The sequence below is a fragment of the Ranitomeya imitator genome, chromosome 8, assembly GCF_032444005.1.
Source record: "Ranitomeya imitator isolate aRanImi1 chromosome 8, aRanImi1.pri, whole genome shotgun sequence".
Taxonomy (NCBI): domain Eukaryota; kingdom Metazoa; phylum Chordata; class Amphibia; order Anura; family Dendrobatidae; genus Ranitomeya; species Ranitomeya imitator.
In genome coordinates this window covers 57,434,665-57,450,212 of record NC_091289.1, presented here as the reverse complement: position 1 = coordinate 57,450,212, position 15,548 = coordinate 57,434,665, and positions in this window count along the sequence as shown.

Genomic DNA, 15,548 nt, shown 5'->3' with positions numbered 1-15,548 from the left:
CCTAACATACAAAAAATTGGGCTGCAGGCAATTTAAAATTGGTTCCAGGGGTACACGGGCAGCAGTAGAATGGTCAGTGGAGGCCTAGTGAAAGGAGGGACCGCAGACAGGCTTCGAAGGCCTAACATAAAAAAATTGGGCTGTTGGCAATTTAAAATTGGTTCCAGGGGTACACGGGCAGCAGTAGAATGGTCAGTGGAGGCCTTGTGGAAGGAGGGACCGCAGACAGGCTTCGAAGGCCTAACATAAAAAAATTGGGCTGTAGGCAATTTAAAATTGGTTCCAGGGGTACACGAGCAGCAATGGTCTGGTCAGTGTAGTAGTAGTAGAAAGAAGGGACCGCAGACAGGCTTCGAAGGCCTAACATAACAAAATAGGGCTGTTGGCAATTTAAAATTGGTTCCAGGGGTACACGGGCAGCAATGGTCTGGTCAGTGTAGTAGTAGTAGAAAGAAGGGACCGCAGACAGGCTTCGAAGGCCTAACATAAAAAAAATTGGGCTGCAGGCAATTTAAAATTGGTTCCAGGGGTACACGGGCAGCAGTAGAATGGTCAGTGGAGGCCTAGTGGAAGGAGGGACCGCAGACAGGCTTCGAAGGCCTAACATAAAAAAATTGGGCTGTAGGCAATTTAAAATTGGTTCCAGGGGTACACGGGCAGCAGTAGAATGGTCAGTGGAGGCCTTGTGGAAGGAGGGACCGCAGACAGGCTTCGAAGGCCTAACATAAAAAAATTGGGCTGTAGGCAATTTAAAATTGGTTCCAGGGGTACACGGGCAGCAATGGTCTGGTCAGTGTAGTAGTAGTAGAAAGAAGGGACCGCAGACAGGCTTCGAAGGCCTAACATAACAAAATAGGGCTGTTGGCAATTTAAAATTGGTTCCAGGGGTACACGGGCAGCAATGGTCTGGTCAGTGTAGTAGTAGTAGAAAGAAGGGACCGCAGACAGGCTTCGAAGGCCTAACATACAAAAAATTGGGCTGCAGGCAATTTAAAATTGGTTCCAGGGGTACACGGGCAGCAGTAGAATGGTCAGTGGAGGCCTAGTGAAAGGAGGGACCGCAGACAGGCTTAGAAGGCCTAACATAAAAAAATTGGGCTGTTGGCAATTTAAAATTGGTTCCAGGGGTACACGGGCAGCAGTAGAATGGTCAGTGGAGGCCTTGTGGAAGGAGGGACCGCAGACAGGCTTCGAAGGCCTAACATAAAAAAATTGGGCTGTAGGCAATTTAAAATTGGTTCCAGGGGTACACGGGCAGCAATGGTCTGGTCAGTGTAGTAGTAGTAGAAAGAAGGGACCGCAGACAGGCTTCGAAGGCCTAACATAACAAAATAGGGCTGTTGGCAATTTAAAATTGGTTCCAGGGGTACACGGGCAGCAATGGTCTGGTCAGTGTAGTAGTAGTAGAAAGAAGGGACCGCAGACAGGCTTCGAAGGCCTAACATAAAAAAAATTGGGCTGCAGGCAATTTAAAATTGGTTCCAGGGGTACACGGGCAGCAGTAGAATGGTCAGTGGAGGCCTAGTGGAAGGAGGGACCGCAGACAGGCTTCGAAGGCCTAACATAAAAAAATTGGGCTGTAGGCAATTTAAAATTGGTTCCAGGGGTACACGGGCAGCAGTAGAATGGTCAGTGGAGGCCTTGTGGAAGGAGGGACCGCAGACAGGCTTCGAAGGCCTAACATAAAAAAATTGGGCTGTAGGCAATTTAAAATTGGTTCCAGGGGTACACGGGCAGCAATGGTCTGGTCAGTGTAGTAGTAGTAGAAAGAAGGGACCGCAGACAGGCTTCGAAGGCCTAACATAACAAAATAGGGCTGTTGGCAATTTAAAATTGGTTCCAGGGGTACACGGGCAGCAATGGTCTGGTCAGTGTAGTAGTAGTAGAAAGAAGGGACCGCAGACAGGCTTCGAAGGCCTAACATAAAAAAAATTGGGCTGCAGGCAATTTAAAATTGGTTCCAGGGGTACACGGGCAGCAGTAGAATGGTCAGTGGAAGCCTTGTGGAAGGAGGGACCGCAGACAGGCTTTGAAGGCCTAACATAAAAAAATTGGGCTGTTGGCAATTTAAAATTGGTTCCAGGGGTACACGGGCAGCAGTGGTCTGGTCAGTGGAGGTCTAGTGGAAGGAGGGACCGCAGACAGGCTTCGAAGGCCTAACATAAAAAAATTGGACAGGCTGTAGGCACTTTATAATTGGTTTCAGGAGTACACGGGCAGCAGTAGACAGGTCAGTGTAGTAGTAGTTGAAAGAACGGGCCGCAGACAGGCTTCGAAGGCCTAACATAATAAAATGGGCTGGCTGTAGGCAATTTAAAATTGGTTCCAGGGGTAGACGGGCAGCCGTGGTCTGGTCAGCGGAGGCCGATTGTAATGAGTGTCTGCCAGTTAGTAGTCCAAAACAATAAATAAACGTGAATGTCTCGCATTAAAACAAAACGAAAACACTAAAGGGTGCAATCATTAGGTTCAGGGGTGGGATCCTCTGCGTAGTTTCAGACCTACTAATTTAGCGCAAAGTATTTACTGTGGTAAATAGAGGACACTGCCCCTGACTATGTTAAGTACCATCATACATGTCAACACAATGGTATTATAAACTGTGCAGGAGTTGTGGGTTAAATCCGCGCTGCCTTAATGAAGAAGTTCCAAGGATAATAAATTTAGAAGGTGGTTTATTCAACGCGTTTCAAGGTCAGTGCGACCTCTTCTTCAGGAAATTCCACATACAACATCTGGTATTGTCAGTGGCAGGAATGGAAGGATGTCAGCGCATAGACTAAACATTGGTGGAAGTGTGAGAGATAACTGTGGAAGTGGTAGAGCAATGTTTGACCTGGGGTTGGGTGAACTCTCTTGTGGCCGGCGGTACAGGCCCAGGGCCCCTCATGTTACAACAGTGTGTCTGAAGTTGGGTGCGCACCACCACCGCCAGAGACACTTTATTGTACTACGAGAGACCCAGTGGCAGTGCCATCGACCAAAAGCGGGCACACCCACCTCTTCAGACAAACAGCACTCTCATGGGTGCTTGCGCCAAGTCACGATACCACGTCCCGTGTGGGGAGTTTGGCCATTTAGGGAGGTGTAAACATGTCGTATGCTGGACAATCAGCTGCAGCAAATTAGACATTCGAAAAGTAATTCACAGTAGTCCACAGGCAAGAGCTTTTCATAGGAAAGCTAGGTGTCTGCCGGGCAAGGTGGGGCAAAAGAATTCGAAATCCAGTTGTGGTTCATTTTAATGAATGTTAGATCATCAACATTTTGGGTAGCCAGACGAGTCCTTTTTTCGGTTAATATTGAACCTGCAGCACTGAATACTCTTTCTGATAGGACACTAGCTGCCGGGCAAGCAAGCTCCTGCAATGCATATTCTGCCAATTCTGGCCAGGTGTCTAATTTTGATGCCCAGTAATCAAATGGGAATGACGGTTGAGGGAGAACATCGATAAGGGATGAAAAATAGTTAGTAACCATACTGGACAAATGTTGTCTCCTGTCACTTTCAATTGATGCAGCAGTACCTGTCCTGTCTGTGGTCATAGCAAAATCACTCCACAACCTGGTCAGAAAACCCCTCTGTCCAACGCCACTTCTGATGTGTGCACCCCTAACACTCCTGGTCTGCTGCCCCCTGGAGCTCGTGTGAGAACGATCACGGGCGCTGTGTGCTGGGAATGCCTGAAGCAAACGGTCAACAAGAGTTGATTGTTTGGTTGCTAATATTAGTTCCAAGTTCTCATGTGGCATAATATTTTGCAATTTGCCTTTATAGCGTGGATCAAGGAGGCAGGCCAACCAGTAATCGTCATCGTTCATCATTTTAGTAATGCGTGTGTCCCTTTTGAGGATACGTAAGGCATAATCCGCCATGTGGGTCAAAGTTCCAGTTGTCAATTCTGCGGTTGTGATTGGTTGAGGGGCAGTTTCAGGCAAATCTACGTCACTTGTGTCCCTCAAAAAACCAGAACCCGGCCTTGCCACGCAACCAATTTCCAGTGCCCCTGGGAAAGCTTCCTCATTAAAAATATACTCATCCCCATCATCCTCCTCGTCCTCCACCTCCTCTTCGCCCACTACCTCGTCCTGTACACTGCCCTGACCAGACAATGGCTGACTGTCATCAAGGCTTTCCTCTTCCTCTGGTGCAGACGCCTGATCCTTTATGTGCGTCAAACTTTGCATCAGCAGACACATTAGGGGGATGCTCATGCTTATTATGGCGTTGTCTGCACTAACCAGCCGTGTGCATTCCTCAAAACACTGAAGGACTTGACACATGTCTTGTATCTTCGACCACTGCACACCTGACAACTCCATGTCTGCCATCCTACTGCCTGCCTGTGTATGTGTATCCTCCCACAAAAACATAACAGCCCGCGTCTGTTGGCACAGTCTCTGAAGCATGTGCAGTGTTGAGTTCCACCTTGTTGCAACGTCTATGATTAGGCGATGCTGGGGAAGGTTCAAAGACCGCTGATAGGTCTCCATACGGCTGGAGTGTACAGGCGAACGTCGGATATGTGAGCAAAGTCCACGCACTTTGAGGAGCAGGTCGGAGAACCCAGGATAAGTTTTCAATAAGCACTGCACCACCAGGTTTAAGGTGTGAGCCAGGCAAGGAATGTGTTTCAGTTGGGAAAGGGAGATGGCAGCCATGAAATTCCTTCCGTTATCACTCACTACCTTGCCTGCCACAAGTTCTACTGTGCCCAGCCACGACTGCGTTTCTTGTTGCAAGAACTCGGACAGAACTTCCGCGGTGTGTCTGTTGTCGCCCAAACACTTCATAGCCAATACAGCCTGCTGACGCTTGCCAGTAGCTGGCCCATAATGGGACAAGTGGTGTGCAACAGTGTCAGCTGCCGATGGAGTGGTTGGCCGACTGCAGTCTGTGGAAGAGCTGTCGCTTCTGCAGGAGGACGAGGAGGAGGAGGAGGGGGTGCGAACGCCTACAGCCAACTGTTTCCTAGACCGTGGGCTAGGCACAACTGTCCCGAAATTGATGTCCCCTGTGGACCCTGCATCCACCACATTCACCCAGTGTGCCGTGATGGACACGTAACGTCCCTGGCCATGCCTACTGGTCCATGCATCTGTAGTCAGGTGCACCTTTGTACTCACAGATTGCCTGAGTGCATGGACGATGCGCTGTTTAACATGCTGGTGCAGGGCTGGGATGGCTTGTCTGGAAAAAAAGTGTCGACTGGGTAGCTCGTAGCGTGATTCAGCGTACTCCATCAGGGCTTTGAAAGATTTGCTTTCAACTAACCGGTAGGGCATCATCTCTAACGAGATTAGTCCAGCTATGTGGGCGTTAAAACCCTGTGTACGCGGATGCGAGGATAAGTACTTCCTTTTTCTAACCAGAGTCTCATGTAGGGTGAGCTGGACTGGAGAGCTGGAGATTGTGGAACTTGCGGGTGTGCCGGTGGACATGGCAGACTGAGAGACGGTTGGAGACGGTATTGTTTCCGCCGGTGCCCTAGATGCAATATTTCCTCCTACAAAACTGGTGATTGCCTGACCCTGACTGCTTTTGGCTGGCAAAGAAACCTGCACAGATACTGCCGGTGGTGCGGAAAATGGTGGCCTTACAGTGACGGAAGGGATGTTGCGTTGCTGACTAGCTTCATTGGCCGAGGGTGCTACAACCTTAAGGGACGTTTGGTAGTTAGTCCAGGCTTGAAAATGCATGATGGTTAAATGTCTATGCATGCAACTTGTATTGAGACTTTTCAGATTCTGACCTCTGGTTAAGCTAGTTGAACATTTTTGACAGATGACTTTGCGCTGATCAATTGGATGTTGTTTAAAAAAATGCCAGACTGCACTCTTCCTAGCATCGGATCCCTTTTCAGGGATTGCAGACTGAGCTTTCCTCCAACAGGTTTTGGCTTTGACACGCGTTTTGGGCCAGATACGGGCCCGGCAGATGGAACCTGTTGCGATGTTGATGCCTGCTGCGGCCCCTCCTCCACCTCCGCTTCTGAACTACTGCCGCCTGCACCCTGTTCCCCCAATGGCTGCCAATCGGGGTCAACAACTGGGTCATCTATTACCTCCTCTTCTAGCTCGTGTGCAACTTCGTCTGTGTCACCGTGTCGGTCGGTGGTATAGCGTTTGTGATGGGGCAACATAGTCTCACCAGGGTCTGATTGTGGATCAGTACCCTGAGAGGGCAATGTTGTGGTCTGAGTCAAAGGACCAGCATAGTAGTCTGGCTGTGGTTGTGCATCACTGCACTCCATGTCAGAATCTACTTGTAATGGGCATGGCCTGTTAAGTGTTTCACTTTCTAAGCCAGGGACGGTATGTGTAAAGAGCTCCATGGAGTAACCCGTTGTGTTGCCTGCTGCATCCTTCTCTCTTGTTGTTGTTTTTGCTGAAGAGGACAAGGAAGCGACTTGTCCCTGACCGTGAACATCCACAAGCGACGCGCTGGTTTTACATTTACCAGTTTCAGAAGAGGAGGCAAAAGAGCTAGAGGCTGAGTCTGCAAGGTAAGCCAAAACTTGCTGTTGCTGCTCCGGCTTTAAAAGCGGTTTTCCTACTCCCAGAAAAGAGAGCGTTCGTGGCCTTGTGTAGCCAGACGACGAACCTGGCTCCACAGCTCCAGACTTAGGTGGAATATTTTTTTTCCCACGACCACCTGATGCTCCACTACCACTACCATCATTACCAGCTGACAATGAACGCCCACGGCCACGACCTCTTGCACCAGACTTCCTCATTGTTTTAAAAACTTAACCAAAGTAACTTTATTTGTTGCTGTCAAACAACTTACACGGTGACCTATAACTTCAGTATGATTTCAATATCCCTTTACAGGTTGGTGAGACCACAAGGAAAATCAGGCTCAATGTTACACACTCTGTTTTCTGTGGCACCAAATCACAGAGATGCCACACACGCAGGACTGTCACTCAAGCACAAATGTCAATATTAATCTCCCACTGTTTTATTTATTTATTTTTTTTTCAGGGAGACTTTATAAACAAAATAAAATAAAATAATTTTAAAGGAAGAATTTAGAAACCAAATAAAATAAAATGATTTTTTCAGGGACAATTTAGAAACCAAATAAAAAAACAAAAAAAGGCTTTCTATTGCCCACTGAGTGAGAGATGGCACACACAGGAGTCAGGAGTGGCACACAAGCCCAGAGGCCAATATTTTTCTCCCACTGATTGATGTACTGATTTTTTCAGGTAGATTTTGGAACCCAAATCAAGCAAAAAAATAAATAGGCTTTCTATGGCCCACAATTTGAGAGATAGAGAGAGATGGCACACCCAGGAGTCAAGACTGGCACACAAGCAGAAAGGGCAATATTAATCTCCCACCTATTTTTTTTTTTTTTTTTTCAGGGAGACTTTAGAAACAAAATAAAATAAAATGATTTTTTCAGGAACAATTTAGAAACCAAATAAAATAAAATGATTTTTTCAGGGACAATTTAGAAACCAAATAAAAAAACAAAAAAAGGCTTTCTATGGCCCACTGAGTGAGAGATGGCACACACAGGAGTCAGGAGTGGCACACAAGCCCTGAGGCCAATATTTTTCTCCCACTGATTGATGTGGTGATTTTTTCAGGTAGATTTTAGAACCCAAACCAAGCAAAAAAATAAATAGGCTTTCTATGGCCCACAATTTGAGAGAGAGAGAGAGATGGCACACCCAGGAGTCAAGACTGGCACACAAGCAGAAAGGGCAATATTAATCTCCCACCTATTTTTTTTTTTTTTTTTTTTTCAGGGAGACTTTAGAAACAAAATAAAATAAAATTATTTTTTCAGGAAGAATCTAGAAACCAAATAAAATAAAATGATTTTTTCAGGGACAATTTAGAAACCAAATAAAAAAACAAAAAAAGGCTTTCTATGCCCCACTGAGTGAGAGATGGTACACACAGGAGTCAGGAGTGGCACACAAGCCCTGAGGCCAATATTTTTCTCCCACTGATTGATGTAGTGATTTTTTCAGGTAGATTTTAGAACCCAAATCAAGCAAAAAAATAAATAGGCTTTCTATGGCCCACTGAGTGAGAGATGGCACACACAGGAGTCAGGAGTGGCACACAAGCCCAGAGGCCAATATTTTTCTCCCACTGATTGATGTAGTGATTTTTTCAGGTAGATTTTAGAACCCAAATGAAGCAAAAAAATAAATAGGCTTTCTATGGCCCACTGAGTGAGAGATGGCACACACAGGAGTCAGGAGTGGCACACAAGCCCAGAGGCCAATATTTTTCTCCCACTGATTGATGTACTGATTTTTTCAGGTAGATTTTGGAACCCAAATCAAGCAAAAAAAATAAATAGGCTTTCTATGGCCCACAATTTGAGAGAGAGAGAGAGATGGCACACCCAGGAGTCAAGACTGGCACACAAGCAGAAGGGGCAATATTAATCTCCCACCTATTTTTTTTTTTTTTTTTCAGGGAGACTTTAGAAACAAAATAAAATAAAATTATTTTTTCAGGAAGAATTTAGAAACCAAATAAAATAAAATGATTTTTTCAGGGACAATTTAGAAACCAAATAAAAAAACAAAAAAAGGCTTTCTATGGCCCACTGAGTGAGAGATGGCACACACAGGAGTCAGGAGTGGCACACAAGCCCTGAGGCCAATATTTTTCTCCCACTGATTGATGTGGTGATTTTTTCAGGTAGATTTTAGAACCCAAATCAAGCAAAAAAATAAATAGGCTTTCTATAGCCCACAATTTGAGAGAGAGAGAGAGATGGCACACCCAGGAGTCAAGACTGGCACACAAGCAGAAAGGGCAATATTAATCTCCCACCTATTTTTTTTTTTCAGGGAGACTTTAGAAACAAAATAAAATAAAATTATTTTTTCAGGAAGAATTTAGAAACCAAATAAAATAAAATGATTTTTTCAGGGACAATTTAGAAACCAAATAAAAAAAACAAAAAAAGGCTTTCTATGCCCCACTGAGTGAGAGATGGCACACACAGGAGTCAGGAGTGGCACACAAGCCCTGAGGCCAATATTTTTCTCCCACTGATTGATGTAGTGATTTTTTCAGGTAGATTTTAGAACCCAAATCAAGCAAAAAAATAAATAGGCTTTCTATGGCCCACTGACTGAGAGATGGCACACACAGGAGTCAGGAGTGGCACACAAGCCCAGAGGCCAATATTTTTCTCCCACTGATTGATGTACTGATTTTTTCAGGTAGATTTTGGAACCCAAATCAAGCAAAAAAATAAATAGGCTTTTTATGGCCCACAATTTGAGAGAGAGAGATAGATGGCACACCCAGGAGTCAAGACTGGCACACAAGCAGAAAGGGCAATATTAATCTCGCACCTATTTTTTTTTTTTTTTCATGGAGACTTTAGAAACAAAATAAAATAAAATGATTTTTTTCAGGAAGAATTTAGAAACCAAATAAAATAAAATGATTTTTTCAGGGACAATTTAGAAACCAAATAAAAAAACAAAAAAAGGCTTTCTATGGCCCACTGAGTGAGAGATGGCACACACAGGAGTCAGGAGTGGCACACAAGCCCAGAGGCCAATATTTTTCTCCCACTGATTGATGTACTGATTTTTTCAGGTAGATTTTAGAACCCAAATCAAGCAAAAAAATAAATAGGCTTTCTATGGCCCACTGAGTGAGAGATGGCACACACAGGAGTCAGGAGTGGCACACAAGCCCAGAGGCCAATATTTTTCTCCCACTGATTGATGTACTGATTTTTTCAGGTAGATTTTGGAACCCAAATCAAGCAAAAAAAATAAATAGGCTTTCTATGGCCCACAATTTGAGAGAGAGAGAGAGATGGCACACCCAGGAGTCAAGACTGGCACACAAGCAGAAAGGGCAATATTAACCCCTTTACCCCCAAGGGTGGTTTGCACGTCAATGACCAGGCCAATTTTTACAATTCTGACCACTGTCCCTTTATGAGGTTATAACTCCGAAACGCTTCAACGGATCCTGGTGATTCTGACATTGTTTTCTCGTGACATATTGTACTTCATGATAGTGGTAAAATTTCTTTGATAGTACCTGCGTTTATTTGTGAAAAAAACGGAAATTTGGCGAAAATTTTGAAAATTTCGCAATTTTCAAACTTTGAATTTTTATGCAATTAAATCACAGAGATATGTCACACAAAATACTTAATAAGTAACATTTCCCACATGTCTCCTTTACATCAGCATAATTTTGGAACCAATTTTTTTTTTGTTAGGGAGTTATAAGGGTTAAAAGTTGACCAGCAATTTCTCATTTTTACAACACCATTTTTTTTTAGGGACCACGTCTCATTTGAAGTCATTTTGAGGGGTCTATATGATAGAAAATGCCCAAGTGTGACACCATTCTAAAAACTGCACCCCTCAAGGTGCTCAAAACCACATTCAAGAAGTTTATTAACCCTTCAGGTGTTTAATAGGAATTTTTGGAATGTTTAAATAAAAATGAACATTTAACTTTTTTACACAAAAAATTTACTTCAGCTCCAATTTGTTTTATTTTACCAAGGGTAACAGGAGAAATTGGACCCAAAAAGTTGTTGTACAATTTGTCCTGAGTACGCTGATACCCCATATGTGGCAGTAAACCACTGTTTGTGCGCATGGGAGAGCTCGGAAGGGAAGGAGCGCTATTTGACTTTTCAATGCAAAATTGACAGGAATTGAGATGGGACGCCATGTTGCGTTTGGAGAGCCACTGATGTGCCTAAACATTGAAACCCCCCACAAGTGACACCATTTTGGAAAGTAGACCCCCTAAGGAACTTATCTGGATGTGTGGTGAGCACTTTGACCCACCAAGTGCTTCACAGAAGTTTATAATGCAGAACCGTAAAAATAAAAAATCATATTTTTTCACAAAAATTATATTTTTGCCCCCAATTTTTTATTTTTCCAAGGGTAAGAGAAGAAATTGGACCTCAAAAGTTGTTGTCCAATTTGTCCTGAGTACGCTGATACCCCATATGTGGCAGTAAACCACTGTTTGGGCGCATGGGAGAGCTCGGAAGGGAAGGAGCGCAGTTTGACTTTTCAATGCAAAATTGACAGAAATTGAGATGGGACGCCATGTTGCGTTTGGAGAGCCACTGATGTGCCTAAACATTGAAACCCCCCACAAGTGACACCATTTTGGAAAGTAGACCCCCTAAGGAACTTATCTAGAGGTGTGGTGAGCACTTTGACCCACCAAGTGCTTCACAGAAGTTTATAATGCAGAACCGTAAAAATAAAAAATCATATTTTTTCACAAAAATTATATTTTTGCCCCCAATTTTTTATTTTTTCAAGGGTAAGAGAAGAAATTGGACCTCAAAAGTTGTTGTCCAATTTGTCCTGAGTACGCTGATACCCCATATGTGGCAGTAAACCACTGTTTGGGCGCATGGGAGAGCTCGGAAGGGAAGGAGCGCCGTTTGACTTTTCAATGCAAAATTGACAGGAATTGAGATGGGACGCCATGTTGCGTTTGGAGAGCCACTGATGTGCCTAAACATTGAAACCCCCCACAAGTGACACCATTTTGGAAAGTAGACCCCCTAAGGAACTTATCTGGATGTGTGGTGAGCACTTTGACCCACCAAGGGCTTCACAGAAGTTTATAATGCAGAGCCGTAAAAATAAAACAAAATTTTTTTCCCACAAAAATTATTTTTTAGCCCCCAGTTTTGTATTTTCCCTAGGGTAACAGGAGAAATTGGACCCCAAAAGTTGTTGTCCAATTTGTCCTGAGTACGCTGATACCCCATATGTGGGGGGGAACCACCGTTTGGGCGCATGGGAGGGCTCGGAAGGGAAGGAGCGCCATTTGGAATTCAGACTTAGATGCAGAGGCGTAGCTAGAGCTTTTGCCGCCCGGGGCTGTTCCCGAGTTTGGCGCCCCCCCCCCCCGGCTCAATACACACAAAGGTTACCAAAAACGGTTTTCCTGTTTTGTAGAACTTAAACTGGGCCTAATGGTGTCACCCCCACATGCCACACCTGTGACTTAATACCACCACACCATGACCAGGCCACATAGTGACCGAATAATACTACATACAAGGGACAAATACCACAACACCATTTCCAGACCACATATTACCACCACATAGTGACTGAATACTACAATACTGATCAGTAATAAAAAAAAACCCACAATACTATCACCATAAGTGCCAGTATTCACAGGAGATCTGTACTTAGTATGCAGTGTCTGTGTAGAGGTAATACAGAGATCACTGGTGACATTATACACAGGACCTCTATATAGTATACAGTGTATAGTGTCAGTGTATAGGTAACACTGACTCACCAGTGACGTCTCTAGGTGAAGTCCTTCATCTTTCAGCCAGCACAGACCGCCATCATTCCTTCCAGCCAGGACTCGTTTCTGCAGGAAATAACACAGTTATCTCGAGCTCCGCTTGCAGAACACATTACTTAATTTTTCACAACTTCTACATTACATCACATGAAGAAAAAAAGGTGATATAGTGTCACTCTGCACATTAACAGGACCGCCCCCCCATTTAAAACAGTATACTCAAAAAATAAAATAAATACATCACTGCAGTAATAATATCCCTTAATTAGCCCCTATGGTAATAATATTCCCCACCCTGGCCCCGTTTCTCATTCCTGGCTCCAGCCATATGTTCTCGCATCCTGCCCTCATGAGTATCCATTCTACCCCATATGATCTCCACATCCTGCCCCACCAGCCTCCATCGTATCCGTCCTGCCCCATGATCCAATCCTGCCCCGTGTCTCCAATCATGCCCCGTATCTACATTCTGCCCATGCCTCAAGTCCTGCCCCCCAGTGTGTCCAGCATATTACCCCCATGTTGTCCAGCAATCTGCCCCAGTGTGTCCAGCATATTACCCCCATGTTGTCCAGCAATCTGCCCCAGTGTGTCCAGCATATTACCCCCAGTGTGTCCAGCAATCTGCCCCAGTATGTCCAGCACTGCCCCCAGTGTGTCCAGCAATCTGCCCCAGTGTCCAGCCTTTCCCCAGTGTGTCCAGCAGTCTGCCCCAGTGTGTCCAGCATATTACCCCCAGTGTCCAGCATTGCCCCAGTGTGTCCAGCATATTACCCCCAGTGTGTCCAGCAATCTGCCCCAGTGTCCAGCATTGCCCCAGTGTGTCCAGAAGTCTGCCCCAGGGTCTCCAGCATTGCCTCAATGTGTCCAGAAATCTGCCCCAGGGTCTCCAGTATTGCCCCAGTGTGTCCAGCAATCTGCCCCATGGTCTCCTGTATTGCCCCAGTGTGTCCAGCATTCTGCCCCATGGTCTCCAGTATTGCCCCGGTGTATCCAGCAATCTGCCCCATGGTCTCCTGTATTGCCCCAGTGTGTCCAGCATTCTGCCCCATGGTCTCCAGTATTGCCCCGGTGTGTCCAGCAATCTGCCCCATGGTCTCCAGTATTGCCCCAGTATGTCCAGAAGTCTGCCCAGGGTCTCCAGCATTGCCTCAATGTGTCCTGAAATCTGCCCCATGGTCTCCAGTATTCAGTGTGTCCAGCAATCTGCCCCATAGTCTCCTGTATTGCCCCAGTGTGTCCAGCATTCTGCCCCATGGTCTCCAGTATTTCCCCAGTGTGTCCAGCATTCTGCCCCATGGTCTCCAGTATTGCCCCAGTGTGTCCAGCAATCTGCCCCATGGTCTCCTGTATTGCCCCAGTGTGTCCAGCATTCTGCCACATTGTCTCCTGTATTGCCCCAGTGTGTCCAGCAATCTGCCCCATGGTCTCCAGTATTTCCCCAGTGTGTCCAGCATTCTGCCCCATGGTCTCCAGTATTTCCCCAGTGTGTCCAGCATTCTGCCCCATGGTCTCCAGTATTGCCCCAGTGTGTCCAGCAATCTGCCCCATGGTCTCCTGTATTGCCCCAGTGTGTCCAGCATTCTGCCACATTGTCTCCTGTATTGCCCCAGTGTGTCCAGCAATCTGCCCCATGGTCTCCTGTATTGCCCCAGTGTGTCCAGCATTCTGCCACATGGTCTCCTGTATTGCCCCAGTGTGTCCAGCATTCTGCCCCATGGTCTCCAGTATTGCCCCAGTGTCCAGCAATCTGCCCCATGGTCTCCTGTATTGCCCCAGTGTGTCCAGCATTCTGCCACATGGTCTCCTGTATTGCCCCAGTGTGTCCAGCAATCTGCCCCATGGTCTCCAGTATTGCCCCAGTGTGTCCAGCAATCTGCCCCATAGTCTCCTGTATTGCCCCAGTGTGTCCAGCAATCTGCCCCATGGTCTCATGTATTGCCCCAGTGTGTCCAGCAATCTGCCCCATGGTCTCATGTATTGCCCCAGTGTGTCCAGCAATCTGCCCCATGGTCTCCTGTATTGCCCCAGTGTGTCCAGCAATCTGCCCCATAGTCTCCTGTACTGCCCCAGTGTGTCCAGCATTCTGCCCCATAGTCTCCTGTATTGCCCCAGTGTGTCCAGCAATCTGCCCCATGGTCTCCAGTACTGCCCCAGTGTGTCCAGCAATCTGCCCCATGGTCTCCAGTATTGCCCCAGTGTGTCCAGCATTGCCCCAGCCCCAGACAGTCAGACATAAAGAAAAAAAAAAAAAGTAAAATCCTCACCTCTCCCGTTCCTAGCGCAGGTCCGGTGCAGTCAGCGTCTCTCCGGCTCTGCGACGCTCAGGACAGAGAGGCAGAGCGGCGCGCACAGTAGTGACGTCATCGCGCCCTCTGCTCTGAGACGTCGCAGAGCCAGAGGACGCTGCAGCTGCCGGCGCCGCAGGAACCAGGAGAGGTGAGTATAGAGCGGGGGGCGGGGTCCGGTGGTGGGGGGAGCTGGCCCTGGTCGTGGCGGCGGACGGCGCCGCCCGAAGATTTAAAGGGGCGTCTTTTTTTTTTTTTTTTCTTCTGCAGCGCCGGCCGCCCCCTGCATTGTGCCGCCCGGGGCGGACCGCCCCCCCCGCACCCCCCTTCCTACGCCACTGCTTAGATGGAATGGTCTGCAGGCGTCACATTGCATTTGCAGAGCCCCTAATGTACCTAAACAGTAGAAACCCCCCACAAGTGACACCATTTTGGAAAGTAGACCCCCTAAGGAACTCATCTTGATGTGTTGTGAGAGCTTTGAACCCCCAAGTATTTCACTACAGTTTATAACGCAGAGCCATGCAAATAAAAAATATTTTTTTTCCACAAAAATTATATTTTAGCCCCCAGTTTTGTATTTTTCCAAGGTTAGCAGGAGAAATTGGACCCTAAATGTTGTTGTCCAATTTGTCCTGAGTACGCTGATACCCGATATGTGGGGGGGAACCACCGTTTGGGCGCATGGGAGGGCTCGGAAGGGAAGGAGCATCATTTGGAATGCAGACTTAGATGGATTGGTCTGCAGGCGTCACATTGCGTTTGCAGAGCCCCTAATGTACCTAAACAGTAGAAACCCCCCACAAGTGACCCCATATTGGAAACTAGACCCCTCAATGAACTTATCTAGATGTGTTGTGAGAACTTTGAACCCCCAAGTGTTTCACTACAGTTTATAACGCAGAGCCGTGAAAATAAAAAATCTTTTTGTTTTCCCAC